General features: G+C 37.3%; 1 non-coding gene across 1 annotated transcript; it reads left to right on the top strand.

Annotated features, from left to right (window-relative positions):
• Window positions 1-3,283: 3,283 nt before the first annotated feature.
• On the top strand, window positions 3,284-3,409 carry LOC121042144 (small nucleolar RNA SNORA51). Its single transcript, XR_005796003.1, has one exon. It is a non-coding gene; the product is annotated as a small nucleolar RNA SNORA51 (small nucleolar RNA).
• Window positions 3,410-27,939: the final 24,530 nt, after the last annotated feature.

Below are 27,939 nucleotides of genomic sequence, written 5' to 3'. Positions count from 1 at the left end.
AAGCGTCCGACTTCAGCCAGGTCACGATCTCGCGGTCCATGAGTTCGAGCCCCACGTCGGGCTCTGGGCTGATGGCTCAGAGCGTGGAGCCTGTTTCCGATTCTGTGTCTCCCTCTCTGCCCCTCCCCCGTTCATGCTCTGTCTCTCGCTGTCCCAAAAATAAGTAAACGTTGAAAAAAAAAATTTTACAAAAAAAAAAAAATTAAAAAAAAATAAAAAACATTTGTTTTAAGGGGAGCCTGGGTGGCTCAGTTGGCTAAGTGTCTCACTTTGGCTGATGTCATCATCTGGCAGTTCGTGGATTTGAACCCTGCTTTGTGCTCTGTGCTGACAGCTCAGAGCCTGGAGCCTGCTTCCAATTCTGTGTTTCCCTCGCTCTCTCCCCCTCCCCCACTCCTGCACTCGCTCGTGCTCTCTCTCTCTCAAAAATAAACATTAAAAAATAAAAAAGTTTGTTTAATGTTTATTTATTTTTGCGAGAGAGAGACGGAGAGCACGCTTGAGCAGGGGAGAGGCAGGCAGAGAATCTGAGGAAGGCTCTGATCTGTCAGCGCAAAGCCTGACGTGGGGCTCCAACCCACCAATGGTGAGATCATTACCTGAGCCCCAGTTGGATGCTCAATCCACTGAACCATCCAGGCGCCCTGTTATACCGCACTTTTCTTAAGCCACTAATTTGTCTGCAGAGCTGCAGCTGCAGAATGTTTTAAAAACAACCCAGGTAGCTGCAGAGGCCATAGAGAAGCAGTGTGGCAGGAAGGCCAATAGAGGGCGCTGGGCTATTTGAGATAACTTTGGAAGAGATGGAGAAGTCTGTTAACCAGCCTTTCAAAGAGAAGAAAAAAAAAAAAAAAAAAAAAAGAAGGCACACAACGTTTTTTATCTAATTCTCTGAGGAGCACAATGGAATTTTAAAAAGTAAAAATGGAAAAATTATCTTTAGGTCTGACTTCTATGCAATGAAAATTTTCAATGCTGGCTGTTGATCAGTTACAAACATCTTATACAACCTAATGTGTACACACTCTCCTCTCTATTTCATTTTGCCAGGGGGGCGATAGTAAAGTATTTCAATTATTCAAAAATCAGGCTGTGGAAGTAATTTGACTCTTGTAACTTTGTGGGTGACAGTTGGAATAAAAGAAACTCTGATTATGTAATATCTGGTTCCTAGTGAATATTGTTTTTCCTTCTGGAATTCTGCTTACCTCCAACCATTCCTTCCTTCCTATCTTCTTTCAGAAGCTGGAGTTGGTGCTTAGTTTCTATAATCTTCTTTGGGGGAACGGATTGGTAAACTTACTATTCTTGTTCCTTCTCTTAGTGTCTTTGGATACTGAGATTGATTCTTGCCCCTTGCCTTATTTTCTGTCTTTTCTCAGAGACCTCAGTTGGAGAAAGTTAGGAAGAAGGTGGCAGATGAAGGAAGCTGGGGCAGTGGAGGCTGACTGAGTTTGGAAGATATATTCAGTGGCTTTCTGATTGGTTGCTTGGGTCTCTCAATTCTTTCTCCACACTCCGCCCCCTTCGCCCCCCAAACCTGCTTTGGTCACATGGCCAAACTTCTTTATTTTAGCCCTAGCAGCTCTCTCCCTTTTCATTCCATACACATTTCTCCAGTACACTTTCAGGCCTCTGATATTTGTTGTCTCCTAAAATTGTTTCAGAGTTTTCCCTCAGATAATGTATCATGGTTACAGCTCACTGGGTAGGTAGGGGATTTTCACTGCTAAAGGTCTAAAGCATCTCATAAAAACAACTTATGCATATATTATCAAAGAAAAGCAAAAACTTGTAATTATCTCAGAACTTTAAAATTCGTTATAGCAATATAAAAGTGCTCTTAAGCAGGGAATGCTCCATCTTTCCTTTGAATTCATCTATACTTTGTTTTAATCAAACGAATCTCACCGGTTCTGAAACAGTTAAAAATTTATAAAACCTCACTCATTTTACTTCAGTGGATTCTTGGACTCAAGTTCTTTAGGGATAATAATTTATCTTCAATAATTTATTTTGAAAAGAGTCATATGACTTAAAATAGGATGGTTGGAAGGTAATTTATTCATTTGAAGTTAGTGGCAAATAGTTGGTTAGGACAAGCTAGCTGAAACAGAGATTGAAATATCCATTAAGGAAAAAGTTTAGAACACTAAAATTTGACCCCCAGAATAAGCAGCAGGAAGAAGGATGGATAATGGGGAAAAGCAAATAAGAGATTTAGAATGAGATATGTTTGTTTTTGAGAATTTATCTTAAAGAGTACCTATAAAAAATTATGAAACATGAAATGAATATAAAAAGTCAAGGAACAATGAGTTATTCTCTTCTCCTGAGACAGTAAGAAATGGGTAAAGGGAGTAAAGTAATGTTAAACTTAGGACTTTTTGTAAATTACCTCTATTCCTAAAGCACATCTACACTTTTCTCTGAAAACCTAATACATTTCAATTCTCTAGCTATAAATGCCTTCATACAGGTTGTTTTAATTTTTTTTAAATGTTTATTATTTTTGAGAGAAAGAGAGACAGAGTGTAAGCAGGGGAGGGGCAGAAAGAGAGAGGGAGACACAGAATCCAAAGTAGGCTCTACGCTCTGAGCTGTCAGCACAGAGTCCGACACGGGGCTCAAACCCACGAACCATGAGATCATGCATGACCTGAGCTGAAGTCAGACGTTTAACTGACTGAGCCACCCATGCGCCCCCATACAGGTTGTTTTATAATGAATTTCCAAAGGTATCCTTTACTGCACTTCAGAGTATTGTATTCTATAGGCAATTAAATCATTATTGATCAAATTGATATAGAAAGGGGAGCTCTCCCTTTGGATTATATATGATTGAGGTTTGGTGTAAGCTCTAAAATTCTGAATTCTCATCCTCAGTAGAATTCCATTTTGGATGCATCTTTTTATTAATAATTACTTGATGCCAGTTGTGTCAGAGTTTTGTGTTTGGTCTGGGCCTACATAGTAGAAGGGCAACCATAGAAAGCCTGTTGTGACTTGAGTCTTTGGCTGTGAAATGAGGGACCCTGAATCATCCGCTCTGCTTCGTTATTAGCAGGGCCCCTAAACCTGTTTTAGGCATAGTCGTTGCAGATGTTAGTATCTTATTAATGCTATGGGAGGGGCATTGCCCTGTACGCAGTAGATCCACCACAAGATCTGTGTTCTAGGATATACATGGTTCAGTATAAGCAGGGTAACAGAGTGTGCTGGAGTCACTTGGCAAAGTACTGGTTTTAGAGATGAGATCTAGAAGAAGAGTTGGCCCATTCAAAACCTGAGAGTGCCTACCACAGACTGTGTTCTTCTACTGATGGTACAGAAAAAGGAGGCAGAGTAAATCTACCCATATACACCACAGCCCAGGCCCTTTACCTGTATTGTGAATGGGGAGACATGGAGTTGGGGAAAATATTAAGTAATTAAAAAAGAAAGAAGAAAAAAGAAAAAATCCCTGAGGCTGTTTGCCTCAGTGGCCTCAGGTAATCTGTATATTCTCTTTGGGAGGCTGGGACGTTGAGAGGAGTGGTTGTAGGATAGAAGTAGATGGATGCTGATTGCAGGAACCAAACGTATTTCCCTCTTGGTGGAAGCTTGGTTGATTTGGAGAATATGACAGATGCTTTGGTTTTGGAAGTAAGACCTAGAGTAGATGGAATGGACTACAGTCCTTCAAATAAGAAAGCTGAGTGCTGGGGAGGAGGGGGGATTGGAGTCATTAATTGGCATTTTGGTCGGAGTTTATGGTGTGTAGGCAATAACCCTAAAATCTTCATTCTTTGGCCTCTTCCTTCTCCTGAAGGCTTGGGAGGGGTGTCTTGAAATTACAATAAGAAATTAGTAGAGCCAAGAGTTCTACTTTTAGGTAGAAATGAAGTTTTGTTGAGGAATTGTCATCATTTCCAAGGAAGTCATGAGTGGCAGAACAATAGCCAAATATTCCAGACTAGTAGTGTGAGAAGGTACCTGAAAGCAGAATATCTCTGAGGGGTACTGGTGTCCCCCCACCCCTTCCACCCTTGGCAGAGCATGTCTGATTTTGGCTGGTTGCGCCTGTGGCTAGTTGGCAGTGAAGAAGAAATAGAACACCACTGGGCTACTACAGCAGCAACAGGCAACCTCTCCTTTTTGTACTAGAGACTTTGACCTTCAATTACTTGTGGGTTCTTAGCTTCTACCCAGATGGCTGAAGCTACTTACATATGACTTTTGCATAAATGTGATACTATTGTGCATATTTTAGGGATTTTTATAGGATTTGTTAACCAAAACACATAAATCTATTCCTATCTGCTAGACTCTCAGACTTATTACTTTGGTATATGGAATGAAAGATAAAAGTTGATGTAATCAAAGGAAATGCATATTTGATTTCAGATTAATTGAACTGAAGGTAGAAACATGAAAATGCATTAACTCTAACAGTAGCTTTAAACAGAATAAACTATGGACTTTTCAAAGGATTATGATTACCCTTAATCATGCCAAAATGAAGCTTGAAGCAATTATGGATAATACAGATGTATTATTAATACCAGCTGAAACCCAGGTTTTGATTATGTAAGAAAACAGGCTTAGACTTTTGGCAGATGGTTAACTTAAAATTTCAAGTAAATCCAAGTTTTTAAATATGGAAGATGTAGGGAGCATTTCAGCTTGATAAACCCAGATTTATTTTCTCCACAGGAAATCATTGAAACTGGAATTATCTCAGCAATTTACAAATGTGACTCTGTTCTTTAGAAAGTAACTGTGCCTTTATTTTTCTGAATCCTCAAGTTTATAATTTTCTAATGCATTGTGTTTGTCAAACTATGACGTGGAAGCCTTTTTTTTTTTTTTTTTTTTGACATGTGTAGACTTCCATTAGCTTTTCTTTTCCTTTGTTAACCTTTCTTGATTCTCTTTCTATGGGAAGTCCCTGGATTGTGATAGTGCAAATGGGCATCATGATGGATGGGAGATTCTTTATTGCTACAGCAGTGTGATTCCCAAATGAATATGGAGCATGGAAGCAGGACAAATAAATGTACTGAAGTTGGTGGAGCTAATAGAATGGTTTCTTACAGTTTAACAAGGGCAAGGAAGAATCTTTGACCTAAGTTCAGTCAGAACTGTACACCAGGGTCAAGGATGTCAGCACTGTTGTCTCACTTTTTGGCTTCAGTATTCTAGAGCAGGGTATCTGCCATGCTGTTTTCCCCTATTACTGCTTATAAGAGGAACAGCATTTTTACTCTGCAGGAAAGTGGAGGAGTGAAAAGACCAGAGCCCTGGGAAATTACATTATCTTTCATAAATTAGGCAATTGTGTTTTATGAGAGAATGTGATTTGAGTTTCATTTGAGTATAAAACAAACTATTGGGAAGAATTTGGTTGCAAATATCCAATGTAACTTTTAAAAAAAAAATTTTTTTTTTCAACGTTTATTTATTTTTTGGGACAGAGAGAGACAGAGCATGAACGGGGGAGGGGCAGAGAGAGAGAGGGAGACACAGAATCGGAAACAGGCTCCAGGCTCTGAGCCATCAGCCCAGAGCCTGACGCGGGGCTCGAACTCACGGACCACGAGATCGTGACCTGGCTGAAGTCGGACGCTTAACCGACTGCGCCACCCAGGCGCCCCCCAATGTAACTTTTTGGAGTAGAGGAATAAAGTGGAAAATGACAGCAAGATTGAGAGAAAGAGAGAAATAGAGAAAGAGATGATAGAGATCAGATTTTTACCTGAAAATAACATGCAGGTGCATACTAAACCACCTGCAAATCTATGCGCTCTTTCTAACAGCTTCACAACTGGATGCTATCTTTAGGAAAATATAAGTAGAGATTACCGACTGGGGATGAATGGAATCCCCTAAAGTGAGTACATACTTTTCATTTTAGAACACTTTATTGTTAAAATGAATCATTATCAAGGAGAAGGAAGACAGGGTTTCTCATTTTAAGAAATTTCATCCTATCAAAGGAAAAAAAAAGAACAAGTACAAACAAGACAGAAAAGAACTAACATTCATTAAACACTTATTTGCTGGGAACTAGACTAAATATAACATTACAACACTATAGACAATATACCATATTTTTTGCATATACCATATTTGTTGTAACACTATGAAATAGGCATTATTATCACATATTTTACTGATAAAAACTGAGAATTAAGAGGTTAAATAGCTTGCCCAAAGTCACGTCAATTAAAAGACAGATCCAGGATCTGAATCTGGAAATTTGACTTCAGATGCTAAACTCTTAATCACTGTACTCTACTATCTCATTGGCACCTCAGTGCCCTTTTATTGATCATTAGAGAATATGATCTTTATATGTGCCATCTTTATATGTGCCTAATGGTTGAATAGCTAGAACATGAAGGCTGGTCAGCATGGCTAGGCTGATAAGAGTCAAATGGGGCTGAAGAGGAGAGGCTTTATGGCCAAAAGGCATTTAAAGAGGCAGGGAGAAAATATGAATTGATCCTATACAGAGGCAGTTGAATAATTTCCTGGACTGATTCCATGTCTTAATTTCTCTTTTTTAAAAAGTAATTTTCTTAATTTTCTAGACTATCCTCTAATTAAGGGGCTCACAGATGTTTATTCGTTATGTTAAAAATTCAAGTTTTAATGGTGTAGTCTTAAGAGACTCAAACAAGTAACAATTAGCTCTGTGGCTTTTGGCCAAGCAGTGTTAATGCCTAAATCCATCTAATATTTCACTTGGCCAGACTGTAGGATAGCATTCTCCTACAGTAATTTCCCTTGCATCCTGACTTTCTGCAGTAAATGGCTCTACCAAGGAAATGAGCCACTATCTAAGCCTTCTTCCTTGTACCAGTTGGTTTTAATGACACTTGTAGTCTTTCCCATAATTTCCCAAAGTGACATGTTGCTTAAATAGAACCTGTTCATTTATGAATTCATTTGGCCATTTAGTCCTTCCTTCTTCCTTCCTTCTTTACTCCTTCCCTTCTCCTTCCTTTCACACATCTTTCTTCTCTTCTCTTTTATTCCCTACCACCCTTTTGCCCTTTCCTACCTTCAAGCGTAATTACTAGGTTCTCAAGAAATGCTAGGCCTTGTACTAAGTACTGTGGAGGGCATATAGATAGATATGTAGATAGATATTATGATTGATTTTTAATCCATTTAATGAATATTTATTCAGTGCTTCCTGTATGCCAGGGCTCTATTTTACAAGCTAGAAACAGAGTTGGGTACACAATAAAATTTCTTTTTCTCAGCAAGTTGTATTCCTGGGTATGTACTGGGGAGACAGACAAAAAATATATCACATGTCAAGTAGTGATAAGAGCTCTGAGTAAAAATGAAGAAGAGAATGGAGAGAGATGTGATGGGGAATGTATTATTTTTACAGAGGCTGGTCAAGGAAGGGTTCTCTGACAAGATTACATTTGATCAGAAATACATTTATCTGAGGGAAAAGTAAGTACCAAGGCCCTCAGGAGATTCATTTCTAACAGGGAAAAAAAGGTGTAAAGGTAAATAACTGTAACAGAAGGTAGAAAGGGTAAGTGCTGCAAGGGAGATGTTGAAGAGCTACTGAACTGGGTAAGTTTGGAGGAAGGGGATAAAACTGCCTGCTGTGGAGGGGGTATTATGGAGAGCAGGCCCCATTTCCCAAGGGGGTAAGGTAACTCACACACTCTGATGCCTCATGCAGAGCCTTTCCCCCAGAACCTTCTCTTGAAGAAGGACCAGTGTCCTTGATTATGAGACAGTTGGGCTGTACATCTAACCAAGGAGCCCTTTGGTTAAGATGCTGCGATTCTAAGGATGGAAACAAGTTACACCACATGTTCAGTTTTTCTTTTAATTTCATACTCTTTGAAATCATATTTCCTTTTTATAAGAAAAGGTGCACCTTCGGGGCACCTGAGGGTGGCTCAGTTGATTGAGCATCTGACTCTTGATTTCAATTCAGGTCATGATCCCATGGTTGTGGGATTGGCTCTAGGCTGAGTATGGAGCCTGTTTGAGATTCTCTCTCTCCCTCTGCCACTCTCCCCCATTTGTGTGTGTGTTCTCTCTCTCTGAAAGAAAGAAAGAGAGAGAGAGAGAGAGAGAGAGAGAGAGAGAGAGAGAGAGAAAGAAAGAAAGAAAGAAAGAAAGAAAGAAAGAAAGAAAAAAGACCAAACATCTATGCCCAATGTTGGCCACCAAAGGCAAGAAGGCAAAGGGAGTACTTTTGTTTTTAGATAATTGCTTTGTGCTCAAGATTAGGATACCCCCATTTTTACTTGTTTTGGTCAGTGTGGCAAGGTCTTAGTTCTTCTACTAGAATGCAGATACCCCAGTGAAAAAGAAAGCACTTAACGCAGTATCAGCTAACATTTGACTATTAGCTAGAAAGTGTACAAACAAGGAAGTATGAAAATGAAACATAGAAGTTTATATCATAGTTTAATTTTTAAACTGGGATACTGGCAAAGACTGAATATAGGACACTAAATGGAGAAGTATTGGATGGAAAGAGTACAGGATGGGTGGAAAGATGAAAGAAAGAGAAAAAAAGATATTCCTTAACAGAACAGATGTATTAACATTGTGAAATTGATCCAATAGAGACCTCTCAACACAGAGTTATAGATATGTTTAGAAGAGAAAAGATACCTTGATAAGCTACTTGAAGCAAAGGTGAGACCATAGGATAGGGTATGGGGGTCTGCAGGAGCCACGGCAAACTTGTGATAACTTAAGTAGTGTGCCTTAGAAACAAATAGGGATTTATTTATTTATTTAAAAAAAAGTTTATTTATTTTTGAGAGAGATCCCAAGTGGGGGAGGGGCAGAGAGAGGGGGGCAGAGAATCTGAAGTGGGCTCTGTGCTGACAGCACTGAGCCGGATGTGGGGCTCAAACCCACGTACTGCAAGATCATGATGTGAGCCGGTTGGATTCTCAACCCACTGAACCACTGAGGTGCCCCTCCAGTAATATTTTCTATTCACTCAAAATATATTGATTGGAGGGTGCACTGGGTAGAAATTAAGGACAAGAATACCTAAGGCAGAGCACCATTGAGCTGGATGGGAGCGGATGATGAGAGGACCCCTGATTTCAATATTCACTTAGCAGAGGTAGAGAAGCAGAGGCAGCTGTTCCAAAGTGTCACCCTCCCCAACCCCTAAAATGGGCAGATATCCCAAGGATCCCACTGCATTTTTCTACAATCCATACCATGGAGACTTAAATCTATCTTTATCTAGATATTAAGAAATAGGTCAATGCCAGCTGATATCTGGATTACATATACTTTAAAAACTACTATAAATTTTCATTAGGATGTTAGCAAATCAGAACTTCAGAAGTGTAGATGAAAGTGCAAGCTCCAGTGTTCAACATGAAGGGGAAGGGAATGTTTGAAATTTAGCACTAAGTGACTCTTCCTTTTAATAGATGGGAATAAAACTGTCTTTGGTCAAGAATTATTTTATTTGTCTGTATCTCAGGATGGTCTTTCACAGAAGTGGGTTTTTGCTATTGGGACTCTGGGAGTAGAGTTCTATGCTATTATTTCTTTTCATGGCTCTCAGTGCACAGTTAGAATCTTTGAATGTCCCACTCAATTTCTCTGTTTTTTGAAGTTTTGGGAAACTCCAACTATCAACAGAGGAAAAACTTGCATAAGGCTGAACAGGGAGATGACTGAGTCATTACAGTGCTCTTATTTGAATACTAACTAGCCAAGAACAGTGAGGTTTCAAAAACCTTCCAGTCCTCTGGGGAGACTTTTGATTTCTGACAAGATGATTAACTGAGCCTGGGTTGCTTTCTCTGTCACCATACCAACACTAAATCGCTTCAGAAGTCAGAGGGAAGTCAGTGGGACTGGCAAACTGAAAGACAAAGAAGCAAACAAACTCAGAAACACTGAGCAAAGAGCATGTCTGGGTTTCACAGTGTGGGAAATGGCAGCCTGCTTTGGAAGGGGGCTGGACACACCAGACTTCCACTGCCCTAGACTCAAGAGGCTGCTGAGCACTTACAATGTGGCTAGTCTGAATGGAGATGTGCTGCAAGTATAAAATATTCCCCAGATTTTGAAAACTTAGTATAAAAAAAAAGGAATGCAAAGTACCTCATTAATTCATTTTTGTATTGCCTACATCTTGAGATGGTAATATTTTGGATATATTGGACTAAATAAAATGTATTATTTTTATGGATTTGCTAGGACTTCTGTAACAAAGTACTCCAGAGTGGGTGGCTTAAACAACAGAAATTTACTTTCTCACAGTTCTGGAGGCTAGAAGTCCAAGATCAAGATGTTGGCAAAGTTGATTTCTTCTGAGGCCTCTCTAATTGGTTTTTATTTATTTTTTATTTTTATTATTATTTTTTTATTTAGATTCGAGTTAGTTAACATATAGTGTAGTATTGGTTTCAGGAGCAGAATTTAGCGATTCATCACTTGCTCATCCCAACAAGTGCCCTCTTTAATGCCCATCACCCATTTAGGCCATCCCCCAACCCAATAGTCCTCCAGCAACCCTCAGTTCATTCTTTGTATTTAAGAGTCTCTTATGGTTTGCCTCCCTCTCTGTTTTTATCTTATTTTTCATTCCTTTCCCCTATATTCATCTGTTTTGTTTCTTAAATTCCACTATGAGTGAAATCATATATTTGTCTTTCTCTGACTAACTTATTTTGCTTAGCATAATACACTCTAGTTCCATCCACATGATTGCAAATGGCAAGACTTCATTCTTTTTTATCACCGAATAATATTCCATTGTATATATATATACCACTTCTTAATCCATTCATTAGTTTATGGACATTTGGGCTCTTTCCATAATTTGACTATTGTCGATAGCACTGCTATAAACATGGGATGCATGTGCTCCTTCGAATCAACATTTTTGTATCCTTTGGATAAATACCTAGCAATGTAATTGTGGGTTGTAGGGTAGTTCTATTTTTAACTTTTGGAGGAAACTCCATACTGTTTTCCAGAATGGCTGCACCAGTTTGCATTCCCACCAACATTGCAAAAGTGTTCCCCTTTCTCTGCATCTTCACCAACATGTGTTGTTTGCTGAGTTGTTCATTTTAGCCATTCTGTCTCACTGGTTTTTAGATGGCTATCTTCCCCCTGTATCTTCACATGATCTTTCCTCTGCATGTGTCCATGTCCCAAACTCCTCTTTTTATAAAGACGTTAGTCATATTGGAGTTAGGGCCCACCTTAATGATCTCATTTGAAGCCTTCTTTAAAGGCCCTCTCTCTAAATGCAGTCCCATTCTAAAATGCTAGGGGTTAGGATTTCAACATATAAATTTGAGGGTGGGAGGAAGAGGATATAGTTCAGTCTACATAACATTATTAAATTTAAAAACACCTGTTTCTTTTCTTAAAAAATATAGGTACTAGAAAATTTTAAATTACACATGTGGCTTGCATTATATTTCTATTGGACAGTGCTACTAAACTGTAACTTCAAAATGGCAAACTCCTTTATATGTTGTTCATTACTGAGTTTCTTGGTACTTTAAACAGAGCCTGGCACAAATACATGCTTAATTACATTTGTTGCCTCCAGAATGAATGGGCACCGTAGACAGTAGATAGGGTGTGACTGGATTTTAGATATGAATCTTTAGATAGGATTCTGTGCCCTGGTAATTACCTGAGTAGCTCATTGTTGGCCTCATTGACACCATAAGGCAAAACAGCAGCCTACTGACAGCTAGATAACAGCATGGCAAGGCTGGGGATGTGGGAATTTGCAATGAGTGTAGACAGGTCTATGGGCCTTCAAGCCTTCCCTCTCCCCTAACACCCTCTCCATCTTAATGGCTATGTGCTAGAATGGAGGGAGGCTACTCTTGAAGATTAGTGCCAAGAGAGGTACAGACTGTAATATTAGAGGTTTTCTGAAGTTCCCTGGAGATCACAACCTAGAAATTTTCACAAAAGTAATTTTTAAAAAGAATATTATATAAAAAAAGTATTTTGAAAAATTAGATGAGCTAGGTTTCTTGAAGAATATGTAATTATAAAATGGCATAAGAAGATAAAGGACAAATGAATTTGATGGTAATCAAAAACCCTTACCTCTACCCATACTCCCCACAAGCGCTGGACAAAGATGACTTTATGGGAGAGTTCTACCAAATTTTCTGTGGAAGAAAATTACTGTTTTATATAAGTTTTATGAAAAAAGAAAGAGGAAAACTTGCAAACTTTTTTTAAGGCTAGTATGACCTTTACCCAAATAAAGACAGCATAAGGAAAGATAATTAAAGGTCCACTTTACTTATGAACTGTATGTGAAAATCCTAAATAACATATACAGTTAAATCCATCAGTGTATTACAAATATCAGATCAAGTAAGAATGGTTAATTTCATAAATTCTATCCGTATACTGCACTATATTAATTGAATAAACAAGAATTCTTTCATGGTTATCTTAATAAATGCAGCACAAGCTTTTGATAAATTTCAACATCTATAATGATTATATAAAACTTATGCATGCTCTGTTCCTGCCAGTTGAGTTATATGCTTCCCATGAGTCTGTTGTGTTTGTTTCCAAAGCTTTTTATACCAGTTGTACTTGCTGTTATAATTATGTAATTGAGTTAAATATTATATAAACCAAAGAATTTTAAGTGTGAAAAGAGAATTGTTTCTCTGAAAGTTCAGTTGAATGTTGTGGAAAGACTTGTAAAGGCAAGTTGCTAAAAAATATTGGTAACAGATCATTTTAATTCCTATCATATTAAAAGTGAAGGCCTTGGTCCTACATCAAAAGATTGATGAATATATACGGATTTGTATATTTTAAGTTAAAACAAAAATTCTAATGAGTGAATCACTTTGTATGATTCCTTTTTACTGACTTTTACTTTATTCACTTACCAATTGGCCGCAGATATATTAGATAAGAGGGCTCTTATTGCATTATTTTGAAAAACAGTACTGCTCGAATTCCCTGTATCACCCCTTCCATTCTTTTCAGCCTCTTATTTGATTATGAAGAGGACTTGTAAGTGAATTAATATACTTTCACCGTACCTAGCCAGCTGTGTCACAGCATGAGTTGAAAAGATGTGTTGGACTGCCTATGTTAGGACTCTCTTTCTCCGAAATAATTAAATCTATAATAGGCCAGAGAGTTAGGGATTCTAAACTCTCCTGTTTCTTTTTTGTAATTTCTGAAACCCTTTTCTCATCCTCCTGTCAACCATGTATTCCCAAGTATGAATAAATACAATATATGAAAAATTTCTCTGTTTCCCTCTGCCCTAGATCTCAGCCACTGGAATAATTTTTTTTTGTTGTGAAAATGCACTGGCATACTGTTCTAGTATAGCTTTCTTAGAATTGTGCAAATTGAAATAGCATTCCAGAACCCAGATTTCTGGAGAAATAACACGATAATATTGCAACTTTTTTTTTTTTTTTTTGCTTGTTATGGTGTAAAGGAATTTTGGAGGAAAACATCATAGAAAGATGTTAAATATAATTCATTTGTGGACACATACATATATTGAACTTCTAGTGACTATCACTTTCTTTCTAATGTGAAAACTATATAGTTTCTCTTTTAACAGTGTAAAGAAAATCAGAAATGGAGAGTAAAATAAAAAATGGTTAAGGTGCAGTTTCTTATAGGGATTTTCCTGTTTCCTTTTATAAGAAAGTATATTAAGAAATTACCAAGAATATATATCTTATACAATTTATGTTCATTCAGAGTTACTGAGGTATAATATGCATACAACAAATGTCACTATGTTTAAATGCACAGTTTTATGGGTTTTGCCAAATTTATGTTGTCATGTAAAAACCACCACTATTAAGTTATAGAATATTTCCACTATATCAAAAAGTTCCTTTTGCCCCTTTGCTGTCTCTTCCTCTTCCCAGTCCCTGTAACCAATGATCTGATTTCTATCCCTATGGTTTTGCCTTTTTTAGAATGTCATGTAAATGAAATAATAAAAAAATGATACATTTTTTTTGGGTTGGGCTTTTTTTTCTTTAGCATAATGCTTTGGATACTTGTCCAAGTTGTTGCATATATTACATATATTACTACATATATTCTATCTATTGCTGAGTGGTATACCATTGTATGATGTACCTCAACTTGTTCATTCATTTACTGTTTTTTGGTTTCTATTTTAATTCTAGATAGTTAACATATAGTGTTATATTAGTTTCAGGTGTACAATATAGTAATTCAGCAGTTCAATACATCATCCTGTGCTCATCACACCAAGTGCACTGCTTAATTCCCATCACCTCTTTAACCACCCTCCCAACTCTGGTAACCATCAGATTGTTGCCTATAATTCAAAGTGTGTTTCTTTTTTTTCTTTCCCCTATGTTCATCTGTTTTGTTTCTTAAATTCCACATACCAGTGAAATCATATGTTATTCGTCTTTCTCTGTATGACTGGTTTTGCTTAGCATTATACTCTCTAGGTCCATCCATGCCATTGCAAATGGCAAGATTTCATTCTTTTTAATGGCTGAGTAATATTCCATTATATACATATGTCATATCTTCTTTATCCATTCATCAGTTGATGGACACTTGGGCTGCTTCCGTATCTTGGCTTTTGTAAATAATGCTGCAATAAACATAGGGGTGCATGTATCCCTTTGAACTAGTGTTTTTGTATTCTTTGGGTAAAGACCTACTAGTGAGGTCTACTAGTGAGATTGCTGGATCATAGGGTAGTTCTATTTTTAACTTTTTGAGAAAACTCCATACTGTTTTCCACAGTAGCTGCACCAGTTTGCAGTCCCAGCAACAGTGTAAGAGGGTTCTCTTTTCTCCACATCCTCACCAACACCTGTTGTTTCTTGTGTTTTTTATTTTAACCATTCTGACAAGTGTGAGGTGGTATCTCATCATAGTTTTGATTTGCATTTCCCTGTTGATGAGTGATGTGGAACATCTTTTCATGTGTCTATGGGACATCTGTATTTCTTCTTTGGAAGAATGTCTGTTCATATTTTCTGACCATTTTTAATTGGATTACTTGGTTTTTGGGTGTTGAGTTTTTTAAGTTCTTTATATATTTTGGATACTGAAACTTTAAAGTGGATATGTGGATATGTGGATAAAGTGGATATGTCATTTGCACATATATTCATTCTCCCATTCAATAGGTTGCCTTTTAGTTTTTTTGTTTCCTTTGCTATGCTTAAGTTTTTATTTTGATGTAATCCCAATAGTTTATTTTTGCTTTTGTTTCCCCACCCCCAGGAAACATACCTAGAAAAACATTGCTACAGCTAATGTCAAAGGAGTTACTGCCTGTATTCTCTTCAAGGATTTTATAGTTTCCTGTCTCAAATTTAGGTCTTTCATCCATTTTGGATTTATTTTTGTGTATAGTGTAAGTAAGTGGTCCAGTTTTATTCTTTTGCATGTTGCTGTCCAGTTATCCTGACGCCATTTATTGAAGAGACTGTCTTTTCCCCATTGGATATTCCTTCCTTGTTCATTGAATATTAATTGACCATATAATTGTGGGTTTATTTCTGGATTTTCTATCCTGTTCTATTGATCTATATGTCTATTTTTTTTGTGTGTGTGGCCATAACATACTGTTTTGATGACTACAGCTTTGTCATATAATGTGAAGTCCAGAATTGTGACGCCTCCAGCTTTGCTTTTCTTTTTCAAGTTTACCTTTGACTATTCAGGGTCTTTTGTGGTTCTACAAAAATTTAAGAATTGTTTGTTCTAGTTCTGTGAAAAGTGCTGGTGGTATTTTGATAAGGATTGCATTAAATAGACTACATTGCTTTGAGTAGTATAGAAACTTTAACATTGTTTTTTCTTCCAATCCATGAGGATGGGATATCTTTCCATTTATTTGTGTCATCTTGAATTTCTTTCATTAGTTTTTTTTTATAGTTTTCAGGGTACAGGTCTTCCCCTTATTTGGTTAGGTTTATTCCTAGGTGTCTTATTATTTTGTGTGTATTTGTAAGTGGGATTGTTTTCTTAATTTTTCTTTCTGCTGCTTCATTATTAGTGTATAGAAATGCAACACATTTTTTGTACATTGATTTTGCATCCTGCGACCTTACTGAATTTGTTTATCAGTTCTAGCAGTTCTATAGAAAATCTTCAGGATTTTCTATGTAGAGTATCATTTCATCTGTGAATAGTGACTTTTACTTTTTCCTTACCAACTTGAATGTCTTTTGTTTCTTTTTTGGGTTTGACTGCTGTGTCTAGGACTTCCAGGACTATGTTGAATAAGAGTGGAGAGAGTGGACATCCTTGTTGTGTATTGATCTCAGTTTTCCCCCCTTTGGTATGATATTTGCTGTGGGTTTTTCATATAAGGTCTTTATCATGTTGGTTATGTTCCCTCTAAACCTACTTTGTTGAGGATTTTTATCATGAATGAACATTGTACTTTCTCAAATGCTTTTTCTGCATCTATTGAAATGATCATATGGTTTTTACCATTTCTCCTGTTGATATGATGTATCATATTGATTGATTTGCAAATATTAAACCACCCTTAGAGCCTGGGAATAAATCCCACTTGATCATAGTGAATTTTTTTTAAAGATATTGTTGAGTTCAGTTTGCTAATATTATATTGAAAAATTACACATCTATGTTCATCAGGGATATTGATCTATAGTTCTCTTTTTTATTAGTGTCTTTATCTGGTTTTGGTATCAAGGTAATGCTGACCTCATGGACTGAATTTGGAAGTTTTTCTTCCTTTTACATTTTTGGATTAGTTTAAGATGAATAGGTATTAACTCTTCTTTAAATGTGTGGTAGAATTCACTGTGAAGCCATCTCATTCTGGACTTCTGTTTGTTAGGAGTTTTCTGACTCAATTTCTTTGGTAGTTATCAGTCTGTTCAAATTTTCTATTAATTCCTGTTTCAGTTTAGGGAGTCTATATGTTTCCTGGGATTGATCCATTTCTTGTATGTTGTCCAATATGTTGGCATATAATTGCTCATAATATTCTCTTATTGTTGTTTGTATTTCTGTGGTGTTGGTTGTTATTTCTCCTCTATGATTTGTGATTTTATTTATTTGAGTCCTTTCTATTTTTGTCTTGATAAGTCTGGTTAGAGGTTTATCAATTTTATTTATCTTCTTTTCAAAGAATCATTTTCCAATTTCATTGGTCTGTTCTGTAGTTTCTTTTAGTTTTATATCAATCATTTCTGCTCTAATATTTATTCTTTCCTTCTGCTGTTTTAGGTTTTGTTTGCTGTTCTTTAAAATGTAAAGCTCAGGGGCGCCTGGGTGGCGCAGTCGGTTAAGCGTCCGACTTCAGCCAGGTCACGATCTCGCGGTCCGTGAGTTCGAGCCCCGCGTCGGGCTCTGGGCTGATGGCTCAGAGCCTGGAGCCTGTTTCCGATTCTGTGTCTCCCTCTCTCTCTGCCCCTCCCCCGTTCATGCTCTGTCTCTCTCTGTCCCAAAAATAAATAAACGTTGAAAAAAAAAATGTAAAGCTTATTTTATTTTTGAATTTATTTTGACAGAGAGAGAGAGAGAGAATGGGGGAGAGGCAGAGAGAGAGGGAGAGAGAGAATCCTAGGCAGGCTCTGGCTGCCAGCACAGAGTCAGACACAGGGCTTGATCTCACAAACTGTGAGATCATGACCTGAGCCAAAATCAAGAGTCAGATGCTTAACTGACTGAGTCACCCAAGTGTCTCTGTTGTTCTATTTCTAGCTTCTTTAGGTAGAAGGTTAGGTTGTTTATTTGAGATTTTTTTTTCTTCTTGAGGTGGCCCTATATTGATAAAACCTCCCACTTAGAACCACTTTTGCTGCATCCCAGAGGTTTGGACCATTGCGTTTTCATTATTGATTTACTTGTTGATGGACATTTGAGTTGTTTTCAGTTTTTGACTATTGCACAATAAAACTGCTGTAAACATTCACATGTTTATAAACCTTTAGAAATATGTTCTCAATTCTCTTGGGCTAATACCTAGTAATGGAATTGCTAACCAATATGACAAATACATATAACTTTATCTAACAATTTACAAAAATATTTTCCAAAGTAGTTGTATCACTTTGTATTCCTATTAGCAATGTATGTGAATTTTAACTTTAGCAATAACAGTGGATATGTGGGCTCCTGAGTGGCTTAGATGGTTGAGTGCCTGAATCTTGATCCTAGGGTTGTGGCACTGAGCCCCATGTCAGGCTCCCTGCTGAGTGTGGAGCCTATTGAAGATTCTCTTTCTCTCTCCCTCTGCCCTTCTCCTCCAATAACACTCTCTCTCAATAATAATAATGATAATAGTGGATATATTCATGACTGCTATTTGAAGTTATGCTTTATTATGATTTCTTTGGTTTTGGCATAAAGGTAATGCTTGCCTCATAAAATTATTTGCAGGGGTGTTCCTCCTCATATTTTCTGCAAGAGTTTACTTTTTTTTTTTAATTTTTTTTTCAATGTTTTTATTTATTTATGGGACAGAGAGAGACAGAGCATGAACGGGGGAGGGGCAGAGAGAGAGGGAGACACAGAATCGGAAACAGGCTCCAGGCTCCGAGCCATCAGCCCAGAGCCTGATGCGGGGCTCGAACTCACGGACCGTGAGATCGTGATCTGGCTGAAGTCGGACGCTTAACCGACTGCGCCACCCAGGCGCCCAAGAGTTTACTTTTTAAAATGCATGATAGAATTCACTAGTGAAATCATCTGAATATGGCTGCCTCCCCCCACCCAGGAAGGTTTTAAACTATGGATTAAATTTCACTAATGGATCTAGGGCTATTCAAATAATGTATTTACTCTTAAGTGAGCTTGGGTAGTTTGTTTATGTCAAGAATTTTTTTCCATTTCATCTAAGTTGTTGGGTTCTTTTTGGTATAAAGTTGTTCATTTACATTTCGTTATTATCCTTACTGTCTGTAGAATCTGTAGTAATACTCCTTCTTTCATTTGTGATATTGGTACTTCTTGCTTTCTCACTTGGTCTGGTTTTTAAATTTATTGATCTTTTCAAAGAATCAGATTTTTGTTTCACTAATTTTTCTCTAGTATGAGAGCTAAAATAAGATGCAGGGCAGTGCCTCTTCCAACTTTGGCTGAGAACTAGTCCATGATACAACTCAAAGTTTTTATGGTTCTGTGCATGTCCATGAATGAGCTTCAAAGTGCCCCAAATACTAATTTGGGTATTACAAATAAATTTAATGAGTACGTGAATTTACGAATACGGATTCTGTGAATGATGAGGATTGGCTGTAATTTAATCTACTATTATTAATAGAGGGGGATCTTGATAAGGCATAATTTAGGAAAAGGATGTGGCATACAGTACATTCTAGAACCCATAATGAAGTAAACAGACTATTACCCATTTCCTTCTCAGGGCTGAGGTGGAGAAGAGAGGCAGAACGGTAGCTGTTCCTCAACAGAATCCTGGCTATAGATCTTTGGATTAGGTGGAATTTTTTGCCTTAGCCTCACATGCGCAAAACCCTTCACATTTAGAGTTTTGATGTTATTTTCAAATAAACTTATTCACTTAGTTACAAAAATACTTGGATGGGATTGAAATAAGATGTTCATTCATCCACAGTATAAAGTATGTTTGAAACTTGTTCTAGAATTTGTTCATTTAAAAAATAAACTTCAGAATATAAATGGCCAGGCCTTGCTTGACTTCTGAGAGCACCTCATTTTCCCTTTGGATGACAAAGAAGAGGGAAGGGAATGAATGGAAAGGGTAGGCAATGGATGTTTAAGGTGGAATACTCAGCCTAAGATGACCTTAAACTCCCACAGAAGTGTACATCACAGCTTTCTGAAATCTGAGGGGGGCTGAGGAGATATGGGGATGGACAGCTGAACAAGCTGCCACAGTATTATTACCCCCAGAGCATAGAGAGGTTAAGCAACTTATCCAAGATCACAGTAAATAAGTGGTATGGAAATATTGTGTAGAAATCTTACATTTTAACTAGAAATCAAAAAACGTGGATTCAGTCCTAATTTGCCACCACTTAGCTATAGAACTCTGCACAAATCATTTAAGCTTTGCAGGTCTGTGTCTTTATCTGTAAGATGTGAAGTTGGAAAACTCAAGTTCCTTTGCATGATATAATGTCATGTAATGTTAGAAGCACTAGAATCCAGAAAAACAGAGTAAGCAAGCAAAATACTTGTTTCTTTTTGAATAGAAAGAAAATTTTCTACCAGAGTCCAAGTGACTTTCCATTTTCAATAGAGAAAGTAGACCTTATCAAGTATTTATAGAAACTGCAGATTGCTCGGATACAATCCAATATCTCATTTGATACTGGCAAGAGACAAATGATGCCTGAAACCTTAACAAATGCTTATACCAATTCAATGAATAAAAGAATATCTGAAAGTGGCTCAAGTTTAGGAAGCCATATATTTCTTGAATGGTATGACTCTGGGGGATACTTGAGAAAATTAAGTTTTTCTAAAATCTTTATAGTTGAGGCCTAAACCATACACCCTTCTAAATGTATGTTAATTCAGTCGTCAGTGTTATGTCTTGAATCTATAATAAATACAGAAAGAAGAATTTTTGCATTTATGTTCATCATGGATATTGGCCTGTAATTCTCCTTCTTAGTGGGGTCTTAGGTTTTGGAATCAAGGTAATGATGGCTTCATAGAATGAGTTTTAAACCTCTCTTTCCATTTCTACTTTTTGGAACAGTTTGAGAAGAACAGATATTAACCCTTCTTGAAATGTCAGGTAGCATTCCCTTGGGAAGCCATCTGGCCCTGGTATTTTGTTTGTTGGGAGATTTTTGGTTTCTGATTCAATTTATTTTCTGGTCATGGATCTATTCAAATTTTCTATTTCTTCCTGTTTCAGTTTTGATAGTTTGTACATTTCTAGGAATTTGTCCATTTCTTCCAGATTGCCCAATTTATTGACATATAATTTTTTGTAATATTCTCTCACATGGTTTGTATTTCTGTGGTGTTGTTTCTGATCTCTCCTCTTTCATTTGTGATTTTATCTATTTGGATCTTTTTCTTTTTGATAAGTCTGGTTAGGGGGTTATCAATTCTATTAATTCTTTCAAAGAACCAGCTCTTAGTTTCATTGATCCGTTCTACCTTTTGTTGTTGTTGTTGTTGTTGTTGTTGTTGTTTGTTTCTATATCATTTATTTCTTCTCTAATCCTATTATTTCTCTTCTTCTCCTGGCTTTAGGCTTTACTCGTTGTTCCTTTTCTAGATCCTTTAGGTGTAAGATTAGGTTGTATATTTGAGACATTTCTGGCTTCTTGAGATAGGCCTGAATTGCAATATACTTCCCTCTGAGGACTGTCTTTGCTGTATCCCAAAGGTTTTGGACTGTCATGTTTTCATTTTCATTTGCTCCCATGTACTTTTCAATTTCTTCTTTAATTTTCTGGTTAATGCATTCATTCTTTAGTAGGCTGTTCTTTAACCTCTATGTATTTGTGGTCTTTCCAAAATTTTTCTTCAAGTTTCATAGTGTTGTGGTCTGAAAATATGCATAGTATAATCTAGATCTTTGTACTTGTTGAGGGCTGATTTGTGACCCAGTATGTAATCTGTTCTGGAGAATGTTCCATGTGTACTCGAGAAGAATGTGTATTCTGTTGCTTTAAGATGCAATGCTCTGAATAGATCTGTTAAGTCCATCTGGTCCAATGTGTCGTTGAAAGGCATTACTTCCTTTTTGATCTGCTTAGGTCTGTCCATTGTTGTAAAGTGGGATGCTAAGTATCCTACCATAATTGTGTTATTATCAATGTGTTTATGTTGGTTATTAATTGATTTATATATTTGGGTTCTTTCAAGTTGGGGGCATAAGTACTTAAAATGTTAGATCTTCTTGTTGGATAGACCCCTTTATTATGATATAGTGCCCTTCTTCATCTTGTGTTATGGTATGTTTTAAAATCTAGTTTGTCTGTTATAAGTATGACTACTCGGGCTTTCTTTTGATGTGCATTAACATGATAGATGGTTCTCCATCCCTTCACTTTCTTTTTTTTTCTTTTTTCTTAAAAAATTTTTTTTGAACATTTATTTATTTGAGAGACAGATCACAAGTGGGGGAGGGGCAGAGAGAGAGGGAGACACAGAATCCAAAGCAGGCTCTAGGCTCTGAGCTGTCAGCACAGAGTCGAATGCAGAGCTCCAACTCATGAGCGGTGAGATCACGACCTGAGCTGAAGTTGGACACTTAACCGACTGAACCACCCAGGCACTCATTTCACTTTTAGTCTGCAGGTGTCTTTAGATCTAGAGTGAGTCTCTAAGAGGCAGAATATATGCTTGTTTTTTAATCCATTCTGATACCCTATGTCTTTTGATTGGAGCATTTAGTCCATTTACATTCAGAGTAATTATTGATAGTATGAATTTAATGCCTTTGTGTTACCTATAAAATTGTGTTTCTGGTGATGTTCTCTTTCCTTTCTAGTCTTTGTTGCTTTTGGTGCTTTTTTTCCCCCACTCAAAGAGTCCCCTTTAATATTTCTTGCAGGCCTAGTTTAGTGATTGCAAACTTGTTTAGTTTTTCTTTGTCTCAGAAACTATCTCTCCTATTCTGAATGATAGCCTTGCTATATAGAGTATTCTTGGCTGCATATTTTTCCCCTTCAGCACATTGACTATATCATGCCACTCCCTTCTGGCCTGCCAGGTTTCTGTGGATATATCTGCAGTGAACCTGTTTTTCCTTGTAGGTTAAGGACTTTTTTCCCTTGATGCTTTCAGGATTCTTTCCTTGACTATGTCTTTTGTGAATTTGATTATGATATGTCTTGGTGATGGATAGCTTTTGTTGAATTTATTGGGAGTTCTCTGTGCTTCTTGCCCCCTTTTCTCTGTCTTCATCTTCTAGGACTCCTATGATACAAATGTTATTACACTTTATGGAGTCACTGAGTTCCCTAAGTCTACATTGTAATCCAGTACATTTCTTGGTTTTTAAAAAATGTTGATTTATTTTTGAGAGAGAGAGAGAGAGAGAGAGAGAGAGAGAGACAGACAGAGTGCGAGCAGGGGAGGGACAGAAAGAGAGAGAGAAGGAGACACAGAATTTGAATCAGGCTCTGGGCTACGAGCTGTCAGCACAGAGCCTGATGTAGGGCTCAAGCTTATGAACTAAGAGATCATGACCTGAGCTGAAGTTGGACACTTAACTGACTGAGCCACCGAGGCACCCCTCAATACCTTTCTTTCCCTCTTCTTTTCAGCTTCATTCTCCCCCCGCCATAACTTTATCTTCTTTCTTTTAAGTTTATTTATTTATTTTTGAGAGAGACAGAGACAGAGGGGAGGGGCAGAGAGAGAGGGACACAGTGAACCCCAAGCAGGCTCTGCACTGTCATCACAAAGGTGTACCTGGGGCTTGAACCCACGAAACTGTGACATCATGACCTGAGCTGAAACCAAGAGTTGGAAACTTAACTGGCTGAGCCACCCAGGTGTCCTGCATAATTTTATCTTCTATAAACCTTCACTGGTTTTTTCTTCTATAACCTTCACTGTTTTTTTCCTGTGGTTCATCCATCCTCAGTGTCATGGCATCCAGTTGGGTTTTCATCTTGGTTATAAGCATTTTTAATTTCAGTCTGACTAGTATTTAGTTCCTTTATCTCTACAATAAAGGATTCTCTTGTGTCTTCTATGTTTTTTTCAAACCCGGTTAATATCTTTATAATTGTTGTTTTAAGTTCTTGTTCAAACATCTTACTTATATCTGTATTGGTTAAATCCTTGGCTGTTACTTCTTCCTGTTCTTTCTTTTGGGGTAAATTCCTCCATCTTGTCATATTGTCAAGGTCACCAGAAAAAAGAAGGCTAGATCCTAGGTGTGTTTTGGTCAGCTTGTTAAAAGAAGCTGGTTCCAAAAATAATTTGTTTTTTTCTGTATCCCAAGTTGGAGAAGCAAAAACAAAGGAAACTAGGTCCTATTTTGCCTATAGCTGAAGCTTTGCAGCACTCTATGATCAGTAGACTTGGTACGTGTGAGGAGTTTGTGCTGGTCTTCTGGTGGTGGGGCCTGCTGCACTGATTCTCAGGCAGACTTGCCTTGTTGGAGATGCACCTGCAGGGTGCAGTGGGGTGGCGCTTGGTGTAAGCAGCTTGAGCGTCCACTTGGTGGCACTGTTTTGCTCACTGAAGTAGGTCAATGCTAACTCGTGGGGTGAAAATAGCATTGCTTGGCTCTCATCCCCCGGAGCCGGGAGCTCATGCCCACCACTCTCAAGGGAGCCCTCACAGAAGAGCAAACAATCACTTCTCTTGTGTCCTTGGTTTCTGTCAGATCCCCGCCTTCACTCTGAGTCTGAACTGTCTGCCTGCCAGGTGGCACAGCATTCCTCTGTTCTATCTCAAGGGCATGGCTTAGTTTCAAAACTCCAAAGTTTAGAGATCCCTGTGGCATGGACCCACGCTGATCCTCTGGGCAAGGGTCTTGGTGCACTATGGCCAGTTGTGGCTTGTCCTAGAAATCAGTTGCTTGACCCTACACTGGTTCAGAGTTTATAGGGCACAGCAGAAAGCCAGCACCAAGTCTTGCTGCCTTCAACCAGTGTCCCCATTCCTATGTTATGAAAGAAGCAGCTCAATGGCACCAACTAGGTCTTTTGCTTTCAGAGGGACTGTGTCCTCTCTCCCAAATGCACTCCAAGCAGGAGAACTGCTTCTCTATGTGCAGCCCAGGGGATCCTCAGCCCATGCTGCCCTCTCTCAGGTTTCCACCTTCCTTCTCCACAGGAGCACCTCTAAGCCTGCTAGGTGTGACCCTGATGATGGTGCAAACCTCTGTGGCCCACTGTTGAGAAAAACTTGCAGTATTCAGCCCCTCTCTTTTTCTCCATCAATGATTTTGGGGAAGAGTTTTTCTTGTGAAATTCCCTGCAAGCACTTCCACTCTTTTTCTCTCTCTCTCTTTCTCTCTCACTTTTGTCTCTGCGATCAGGGCCCCCTCCCCATCACAGCACCTGCAGCTATTCTCTCCCCTAAATCAATTCTCTGTAGCTCCTACCTTCCACAATGTGGTGGTTTTTTTTTCCACCACTGGTTGTGCACTTTGCTCTCTCAGTCCTCAGATCGATTTCTTGGGTGTTCAAAATAATTTGATATTTATCTAGCTGTGTTTAAGGTATAAGGCAAGCCTAGGGTCTTTCTACTCTTTTGTCATATTAACTCTTCTAGAGGATTTATTCTTGATAAAACTCTCAATGAAGTAGGGATAGATGGAACATACCTCAACATAATAAAAACCATATATGAAAGACTCACAGGTAATATTATTCTCAATGAGGAAAAACTGAGCTTTTCTTCTACAGTCAGGAACAAGACAGGGATGTCCATTCTCACACTACTATTTAACATAGTACTGGAAATCTTAGTCTCAGCAATCAGACAACAAGAAGAAATAAAAGACACCCAAATCAGTGAGGAAGAAGCCAAACTATCACAGATGACAAGATACCCTCTGTAGAAAGCCTGAAAGACTGTGCTAAAAATTGCTGGAACTGATACATGAATTCAGCAAAATTGTAGGATATAAAATCATTGTACAGATATCTGTTGCATTTCTATACACCAATAATGAAGCAGCAGAAAAATAATTCAAGGAACTGATCCCATTTGCACTTGTAATAAAAACTATAAGATACCTAGGAATAAACCTAACCAAAGAGATAAAAGATCTGTACTCTGAAAACTATAGAACACTTATGAAAGAAATTGAAGAGGCAAAAGGAAATAGGAAAAAATTCCATGCTCATGGACTGGAAGAACAAACATTGTTAAAATGTCTATACTACCCGAAACAATCTAAACATTTAATGCAATCCCTATCAAAATACCATCAGCATTTTTCACAGAGCTAGAAAAAACAATCCTAAAGTTTGTATGGATCCCCTGAAGACCCTGAATTAGCCAAATCAATTTTGAAAAAGAAAAGCAAATCTGGATGGATCACAATTCTGGATTTCAAGTTATATTACTAAGATGTACTCATCAAGACAGTATGGTACTGGCACAAAAACATTAACCAATGGAAGAGAATAGAAAACCCAGAAATGGACCCAAAACTATATACTCAGCTAATCTTCGACAAAACAGGAAAGAATATCCAATGGAAGAAAGACAGCCTCTTCAGCAAATGGTGTTGGGGAAACTGGACAGCAACATGCAGAAGAATGAAACTGGACCACTTACTTATGCCATACACAAAAATAAATTCAAAATGGATGAAAGACCTAAATGTGAGACAAGAAACCCATTAAAATAGTAGGGGAGAACACAGACAGCATGTACTTGACCTTAGCCAGAGCAACTTCTTACTAGACTAGTCACCAGAGAGGCAAGTGAAAAAAAAGTAAACATGGATTATTGGGACTTCATCAAGATAAAAGTTTCTGCACAGCAAAGGAAATAATCAACAAAACTAAAAGGCAGAATGGGAGAAGATATTTGCAAATGACATGTAATAAAGAGTTGGTATCCAAAATCTTTAAAGAACTTATCAAACACCCAAAAAACAAATAATGAGTTAATAAATGGGCGTAAGACATTAATAGACACGTAAGACATGAATAGACAAAGAAGAGATTCAGATGGCTAGCAGACACATGAAAAGATGCTCAACATCACTCATCATCAGGGAAATACAAATCAAAACCACAATGAGATACCACTTCACATCTGTGAGAATGGTTAAAATTAACAACACAGGAAACAAAAGGTGTTGGTGAGAATATGGAGAAAGGGAACTCTCTTACACTGTTGATGGAAATGCAAACTGGTGGTAACCTCACTGGAAAACAGTATGGAGGTTTCTCAAAAAGTTAAAAATAGAAGTCCCCTGTGACCCAGCAATTACACTAGTAGGTTTGGTATTTATCCAAAGGATACAAATATACAGATTTGAAGGGGTACATACACCCTGATGTTTATAGCAGCATTATCAACAATAGGCAAACTATGGTAAGAGCCCAAATGTCCATCAATTGATGAATGGATAAAGAAGATATGGTGTGTGTGTGTGTATATATATATATATATATATATACACACACACACACACACACATATACTTAGTATATGTGTATATACATAGTATATACATATATACATAGTATATGTATATATACACACATATACATATATGTATATATTGTATATGTATATATACATACATATATGTATATATAGTATATGTATACATATATATACACATATGTATATATATTGTATATGTATATATATATACACACACAATGGAATATTACTTTCATCAAAAATAATGAAATCTTGCCATTTGCAACAATGTGGATGGAACTACAGTGTATTATGCTACGTGAAATAAGTCAGTCAGAGAAAGACAAGTATCATAAGACTACACTCATATGTTGAGTTTAAGAAACAAAATAGATGAACATATGGAAAAGAAAAAAAGAGAGAGGGAAACAAACCATTAAAGATAAGAGACTGAGGGTTGATGGAGGGGGAAGGGCTAAACGGGTGTATTGAGGAGGGCACTTGTTATAATGAACACTAAGTGTTACGTGTAAATGGTGAATCACTAAATTCTACCCCTGAAAGCAATATTATGCTATATGTTAACTAACTATAATGTAAATAAAATTTGAAAAAAAGAACAATAATTCTATAATATTTAATAATAAATCCATATTCATATTCTGTGATATTAAATAATAAATATCTAACATCCAGTCCAATATTTAATATCCATTCCAATTTTTCCATGTATCCCAAGAATATAACTTGTATCTTTATTCTTTTGAATTATGACATAATTGAGATTCACACATTGCATTTGCTTATATGGATATTTAGTATTTCTTAATCTAGAACATTTATTATTATTATTATTTTTTTGCTGGCATTGGCTTTGAAAGAGTTCAGGGCAGTTGTCAT

The sequence above is a fragment of the Herpailurus yagouaroundi genome, unplaced genomic scaffold (genome assembly GCF_014898765.1).
Source record: "Herpailurus yagouaroundi ecotype Mexico unplaced genomic scaffold, PumYag 184, whole genome shotgun sequence".
In the NCBI taxonomy this organism is placed as follows: domain Eukaryota; kingdom Metazoa; phylum Chordata; class Mammalia; order Carnivora; family Felidae; genus Herpailurus; species Herpailurus yagouaroundi.
Note: the sequence above shows the minus strand (reverse complement) of the source record. Positions and strands in the feature narration are given on the sequence as shown.